The sequence below is a fragment of the Oryza brachyantha genome, chromosome 12 (genome assembly GCF_000231095.2).
Source record: "Oryza brachyantha chromosome 12, ObraRS2, whole genome shotgun sequence".
Lineage (NCBI taxonomy): Eukaryota > Viridiplantae > Streptophyta > Magnoliopsida > Poales > Poaceae > Oryza > Oryza brachyantha.
Genome location: NC_023174.2, coordinates 9,258,784 through 9,267,041, shown reverse-complemented (window position 1 = coordinate 9,267,041; position 8,258 = coordinate 9,258,784).

Genomic DNA, 8,258 nt, shown 5'->3' with positions numbered 1-8,258 from the left:
TTGGCTTTCAAACATAAGCAGAAGAAAAAAATGGGTTGATAGAGTTTCTATATAATAGAAATTACCTTTCCAATTAGAAATAGTGCAAACACTTTCTATATATTGGACTTTATATAAAGATAAATATATATACCTTCCAACTATAAAATTTCTGTAACTAAGCATTGTCTAACTTTAGAATCCAAGTTCAATCACAACACCGACGTGGCTGGCTCAGTAGCATAAGTGGGCACAATAGATTGTTAGAATGGCTGATAACGATGCCAATGTAATTAAATTTGTGTTCATTATTAGATCGAGCAAGATTCTAGACTATTACTGTCAAATGTCCAATAGTAAAATCAGTGACAATAACATCAGAGAGAAATTTCTATTAAATATGAATAAGTATTTTGGGTTCTACCAATATTCTGTTGGTACCATCCTTTTACGTGAAATGAGTAAATTCCTTGAGTTGTCAGCTGACGCATCACTATAAAATATTTTTTAATCATTAAAGGATATGTGTGCATCCTGATAATAACGAATGGGAAACACAACCAGTTGAAACATCACTAGTAATTCACTTTGTTAAAAATTATATCATGTATTTTTAGAACTGAAAAGAACTCATGTGATAAATATTTACTAGGTATTGCACAACCAATTAATATTTGATTTAAATATCCTTCGATGCAATACAAGAAGGCACAAATGAATTTTTTTAAACTCATAAAAAAATTAGAATTTCAGTTATGTGTTTTTCCAAAGTTATAGAATTGTTCGTTCTTTTGATATATATATATATATATATATATATATATATATATATATATATATATATATTAAAATTATCCTTGCAATACGTCAACTATCTTGCAATACGTCATCAATTTGGTATATCAATGTTAAACATTTGAAGCTATTTGTCTATTAAACATTTGTTAATCTAATCATTTAAAGAAACTCTGACAATATAGCATCAAACCAAAAGATAATACTGATTATTGTAGCTTTTCATAATTAATTATATGTTGTACACATTACAATTGCATGTTTTCACGTTTAAACGGTAATTTTAGAACTTACAAGACTAAGTTTATTCACCAATTTCAGAAACATTGCAACAACTAGTTGATATAGTAATTTCAAAATCACTACAGGATCAAGTTTACACATTTCAAAGATAATTTTTAATTAAATAATTTATTTACATTATCTAATATTAACACAACGTTTAATCTCTATAAAGCTAAATTCAATAAAAGCTACTTTATACAACATGTTTTTTCATCCAACATAACTTCCTGTCATCTTCTAATAAATGAAAATTTGTTAATGTTTGTATATATCAAATAAACAAAACAACAATGTAATTCATGTCTTTCAAAGTGGAATTACTAATGATGTTTTCATTGGTTGTGTTTTCCATTCGTTGCTATCATAATGTGCACATATCTTTTAATTATTAAACAAAATATTTTATAGTGATGCATCATTTGAAAGTTAAAGAAATTTACTTATTTAACATAAAAACATGGTGTCATCGAAATATTTCTAGAACTCTAAATACTTATTTATTTCTATTTACCAGAGATTTATCTATGATGTTATTGTTAGTAATTTTGCTATTTACGCATCCAGTAATTGTGGCCTATTGCCTTGATTGATCTTAAGATTAGCGCAATTGTAACATGATAGTTGAACATTTTATTGTCTTGACATCACTGTTGGTGTGCTAACAACGTCTCATGTTGGCTTGTGCTATTACGCATGCCACGCTAATGTTGTGATTGAACTTTGATTCCAAAGACATACAATGCATATTTATAGAAACCTTATGATCGAAAAATCTATATTATTAGAGGGGTTGAATGCTAGCACTAAAAGCACAAAATAGTTTTAAAGAATAAAATGGTACCTCTGATTTTAGGTAAAATTTGCAACATACTGATGTCGTGTGTACCTGCCATTGGTCTAACAGCCCTTCCGCTGACGGTCTCACCACCGTCTTCCTGCTGGTCTCACCACTTGTGCGAATAGATAAAAATAATCTCAACGAAAAACTAAAAAACCGATGAAAGTACTGAAGAAGTTTCAAATTTATTTTATCAAAATGTGTCTCCGAAGCGCATTCAAAGCACTCCTGTATCAACTTTCATTATGGAGAGTTTGGGTGGGTCTAGGAGAGGTTTTTGGGCGCACACGGCTGGCTGGCCTACAGATAAGGGTGTAAGTGGACCGGCCTGCCAACCGGCTTATAGGTCAATTAAACGGATTGTCTACCGAGTTACCCACTTAATTGACCTATAAACAGGTTTGCAGGCTGGCCCACTTACACCCTTGCCTATAGGCCGGCTCGGCGATGGGCTAGCTCTGTTAGAGAGGATGAAGAGACGGTTCTGCCATGAGGAGGGGGAGGAGCTGGTCGGCCTGGACCTGGGCCTGTGGGTCAATTCGCGTGCAAACTCGGCCTTTCGGCCCAAGAAAAGGAAATCCTACACTAGAAGAACAAAAATGATTCGAACGGTTGCTGATTAAACCGAAACTTTCCATGGTTTTATTCGATGAACTTTTAATCTGTTTTCTTTGAAATTTTAACTATATGTGTAGTTAGTCGCATTTGACATGAGGAAATACAAAAACAGGTAGTTGGGGCCTTTTGGATGAATTAATTAAACAATTTATTTTGATTAGTTAACTCCTAGCTAAACCAACGCAATTTCTTGTAATTCAATTTAGAAGAACAATTTATTGGTTTAGGAAAAAACTCAGGGTGTTACAAACGGCCTTAGACATCGTCTTCTCCTAATGAAATTAATGTAGGATGTTGCCCTTTAGTGCTGCTTGTGTGGTTAAAAACATGTCGGCTACACAAATCATATTTCTTAATTTGTTGTGTTACTGGCTTGTAAGTGGTCTAACTACACCTTCTTTTAGGCCTGGGCAGCTTACCTGTAAAAAGTCCAAGCCCAACCAGCGGGGTCATGCATCAGGCCAAGTTTAGGCCTAGTTGTTGAAGTCCGAAAGCTCAAAATTAAGACGTTTCAAAATTTATAAATAGCGTGGAAAAGCTTGAGAAAACTGAAAAAAGTCCTGTCCAGCCCAACAAAGCTAGGGATGGGGCCAGCTCGATCCAGGCTTTGTTTTTCTCTTAATTGCCAGGCTCCGGCTCAAGGTTGGGACATGCTTAGGTCCAAGTATCCAACCAATGTAGTATAAGAATGATTTTAATTAATAAATCGTATGTTTTGGATGGGTGGAGGAAAATATTCTATGGATAAACTAAAAAGAACCCTAACCGATCCTATTTGCTTTGAGTTCATACCATTTTACACCTACTCGCACGCATGGTTTCAAAAGCGTATCACCCAATGCCCGTAATCAAACTGCTTTGGGTGTGATTCCGATGGTATAAATCAGCCAGTTGCTGGTTGCCCGTAATCATGTTCGTGACTCCTGCGATTACTTGCGAAAAAAAGGTCCAGATAGCTAGCGAGCCATCAGGACGTGCCTGTAACAACTGCTGCAATTTCCGATCTTTACTGTTCGAAAACGAACTAGCTGCAAAATGGCCTTTCTTGTCTAACATTATCACCGAATCCCGACGCTGCAAAATGGCCTTTCCTTTTGAGTGCGATGGCAGAAAGAAATCTGAAAAGATACTAGACAGCGGCCGGTGGTTAAGATTTACAGCAGAGAACAGTGGCCGTTTTGTTGCTGTCTGTCGGTGTGGTCGCCCAGTCGGTACAGTTACCCCCAACATGTATATAGGCGCCTTCATTCCAACTCCTTCGTTAAATTGCTATCGTATACTTTTTTTTCCCACATCCCACACTTTTAAAACTATATTTAACTATTTTTTATTTAATTTTTATCTAATATACAAAGTTATAATGAGTACTAACAATTTCTTTAGTAATAAATCAAATTATAACAAAATAATTAATAAACTTATAAATATTTTTTAAAAAATAGACGAACGGTCAAACATAAACCTACAAGTCAACTATGTTAAATAAAAAACGAAGAAATAATTATTTATCAAAATGTTATCGTATATTATTTGTTCAGCGCTATTAAAAGCACACTGTTCTTGTTGAGGGACCTGTGAATTTTACATGCTGAAAAAAATTTGTCAGATACTAGTTGTGCATTCATGTTTCCTGTAATTAATGTTACGGCTCACCAACGAAGACACAAATGACTGCCTGATGTTTAGGCACAGTCGTAATATAATATGTGTCAAAAAGTTGTATTACAATTCATACTTCGTCCGCTCAAAAATGTTCAAGAACTGTCAAACATCGTCGACCGGAGGCAGTAACATTTTCAGCAAACATCAAATTAATAATTGTCTCGACATCTTCATGTCACACGTACAAAGATATGCCAATTTATCTTCGTTATGTTAATTCTTCCTTGCACATCAGCATGCGTGACAACGAAAGCAGCAGCAGGCACAGCTTACTGCGTCTGAAGAAAACCACAGCAGCCTAGCCAAGCTAGCTCATTTTCAACTCCGTCGTCTCTCAGATTTTCTTCAGTCAACATCGTCACCGACCGCACACGCACGCACGCACGCAGCTCCCATATAATATGTTGCTAGTTGGGCTGCGTTCTTTTCTCCTAATTATTTAAGATTTTTTCTCTCGACTTTTATAAATAGTGTACTTTTATTTTTCTTTTTGCAAAATATACTCTTAACTTTGCAGTAAAAAATTCATCATTATATCATTAAATAACTATAAAAAATCAAATAATTTCGTCTTTAGCTGAAAAAGAAAAAGAAAACTTTTTAATAGCCTGATGCTGAACGTGACTTCACAGTATCACCATTTATTTTAGTCGTCAAATCTGCACCACCACGCACACAATTTAACAATCACGAGTTCAGTGACACATCTGGATCATCGCTGAAAGCAAGCATTCTTTATCCATCGCAATGAAAAAGATACGTCAGATTAATATAGCTTTAATTTTCTGGTCCAAGAGGCGTTGAAAGAGCCATAGCTAGGCAAGGCTGCTGTCAGAGCATGCCGGCCGCGACGACGGACGGACGGTCGATCGAGCGGTTGTCGTCACGGCCGGGGGCGACGAGACGTCGGGATCATCCGACTCATCGGCACCGCAAAGATTGCCAAAGCGGTTAAACCTGATCTGTCTGTTTGTTAATCGATTTGGTTATTCGAGCTGGGACAGGAGATGGAGCTGCAGCTAGAATATGCAGAATGCAAATGCAAATTTGGACATCGCAACCACACGAATTCACGGCTGGCTGCTCCTCTACGTACAGGGACATTTAACTTATCACTATTTTTACGAATGTTTATGCTCATGAGAACCCATATGTTATAGACAGCGGATAATAAATCTATTTTTTTTAAAAGTATAAGCACATAATGATTTAATCTATCGCGTAAATAAATCATGACATTCTAAAACAAAAGCATGGCAGCACATAGATCAACCAACATGTACAGATCTAATCTAAACATATATGTGAAATAACTACACACGAATAGATTAAATAGACGCATAACTAAATTGAACATAATTGACCTATACCGAAAGTTGTTTTGAAGAGGATTGGAAGCAGCATGAATGACTCGCGGCGTAGGACGTTAACGACGGCGAGCCGCGACCGATCGACGGGGAAGACGAGCCGTCGTTCGTCGTTGACAAACAGCAAGCAGTCGCGCAGAGCCCTTCCTAAAAACCTTATTCGCCCTCTCCCGATGTAGGACTTCACGAGGACGATGGTTTCGGAGACCTGCTTTCCCGATCACTGGTGCACACCGGCGAAGGGGGCGGAGTAGACGACAGTGGCGGCGCAGCCCAGAGGAGAGGCAAACCCTAGATTATTTTTCACGTACGTTGCAACGAGGTAGCGGTCCGGTATTTATAGGACGTGTGATCAGCACGTCTACCACGTCGTAACCGAACCGGATAGGCCGCGTGTAACCTATCCGGACTCTATGCTATCTCGCGCAAGAAAGAATCCGATATGATAAGTTTCCAAAAACTGATTACCGGAATTTCCGTTTCACGCAGGAAAACAAAACCGCAAAAGAAAACCGCATCTGCGCAAGGAGCCAATTTTGGCGGACCATTCACGTGCATGTCGTGCGCGCGCGCCACCCGGCCCGGCGAGGCGAGCGAGCGCGCGTGTGTTGCTTTATTTCCTTCTTGCTCAAGAGGCTAGAGAGCACTCTCCTATTTAAGAAGGTGTCACTCTCATAGAACTAGTAAGATAGTACTAAATGTTCTCATGCATGCTTATATGAGGTGGGCTTTTGTAATTTTTCTAGGAATTATTCTACATATGGGCCTTAGCCCAATTATAAATTCTAACAATCCCCCACCAAATCTCAAAAGACTTAGAGATTTGTCTGTCCCAATGTACTGCTTATATACCAGTGTTGCGATGAAAACCGATTAAGATTGAACATCCACTTAGAACCCTAAGCTACACTTACTTACAACTTGAACAATGGACTATGCCTTGAATTGCATGTTTGGTGCAAGTAAGTTTCACTCAGCGCCTTGACTGATAATAGGCTGCCAGTAGCCTACCCCGTGGGTATAAGTCATACTCCATGGTCTATTCATGAGCTTCCTAGAATATTCACCCAAAATCTCCATAGACTACGACTACTAGTCAAGCTCATATAGGTGTGTTCTTTCAAGATTTCTCTACAGGATAGTATCTTCGCTAATTAAAGCCAACAGAACACATTAAGGCATTACCAACCTGCCTTGTAGCAAGAGAGTACATGCATCTTCACTTAGAGAGGGTTTATTAATTAAGAATACTCCGCTCTAGTTAACTAATAGCTTGTTCTTCCCAGGTCCTAATTCATGGGATCTCCGATCACATAGGTTGGGTTGCTACCATAGATAACTAATATGGGTCTCATACCCATCTCCTTCGATGCAGTGTCTATCACATTCCATGATAGCCCCTTAGTAAAGGGATCTGCTAGGTTTCTAGCTGTTTGGATATAATCCAACGTTATAACTCCGGAGTTTCTCAATTTCCTGACAGACTTCAATCGTCTCTTCACATGCCTGGACGATTTCATATTATCTTTATAACTGTTCACCTTAACAATCACAGTTTGATTGTCACAGTTTATTAGGATAGTTGGCACAGGTTTTTCAACAATTGGTAGATCCATTAGTAGATCTCTCAACCATTCTGCCTCAACAGTAGCAGTATCTAGTGCCGTAAGCTCTGTTTCCATGGTTGATCTCGTCAAGATGGTCTGTTTGCAAGACCTCCATGAAATAGCACCACCACCTAGTGTGAAGACATCCACTAGTGGCTTTGATCTCATCAGCGTCTGAGATCCAATTTGAATAACTATATCCCTCTAGCACCGTGGGATAACCAGAATAGCAAAGTCCCAAGTCCATAGTACGTTTTAGATAGCGCATAACTCGCTCGATCGCTTGCCAATGGTCATCTCTCGGATTAGAGGTAAACCGGCTCAACTTGCTCACAGCAAAAGAGATGTCAGGCCTAGTTGCACTAGGTACATGAGTGAGCCAATGATTTGAGAATACTCAAGTTGATTCCTAGTTTGTTTCTTGTTCTTGCGAAGCAACAGACTAGGGTCGTAAGGTATTGGAGAAGGTTTGCTATCGATATAGCCAAAGCGATTTAAGATCTTCTCCACATAATGAGACTGCGACAGTGTAATCCCATCGTCGCCCTTAATTAGCTTAATGTTTAGAATAGCATCAGCTACTCCCAAATCCTTCATGTCAAAGTTTTGAGACAAAAATGATTTAACCTCTTTAATCACCTCAATATTTGTTCCAAAGATCACTATGTCATCAACATACAGACATAAAATAACTCCATCGCCCCCACCATGGCGATAGTATACACACTTATCTGCCTCATTGACTACGAAGCCTCCAGATGTTAGTGTTATATCAAATTTCTCATGCCACTGCTTAGGAGCTTGTTTCAGACCATACAAAGATTTTAGCAACTTGCACACTTTGCCTTCTTGACCTTTTACTACAAATCCATCAGGCTAATCCATGTAAATTTCCTCATTCAACTCTCCATTGAGGAAAGTTGTCTTAACATCCATTTGATGAACGAGAAGACCATGTGAGGCAGCCAGAGATAGTAGTACTCGAATTGTGGTCAATCGTGCAACAGGTGAGTAAGTGTCAAAGAAATATTCGCCTTCTTTTTGAGTATAGCCCTTAGCCACAAGCCGAGCCTTATACTTTTCAATAGTACCATCAGACCTAAGCTT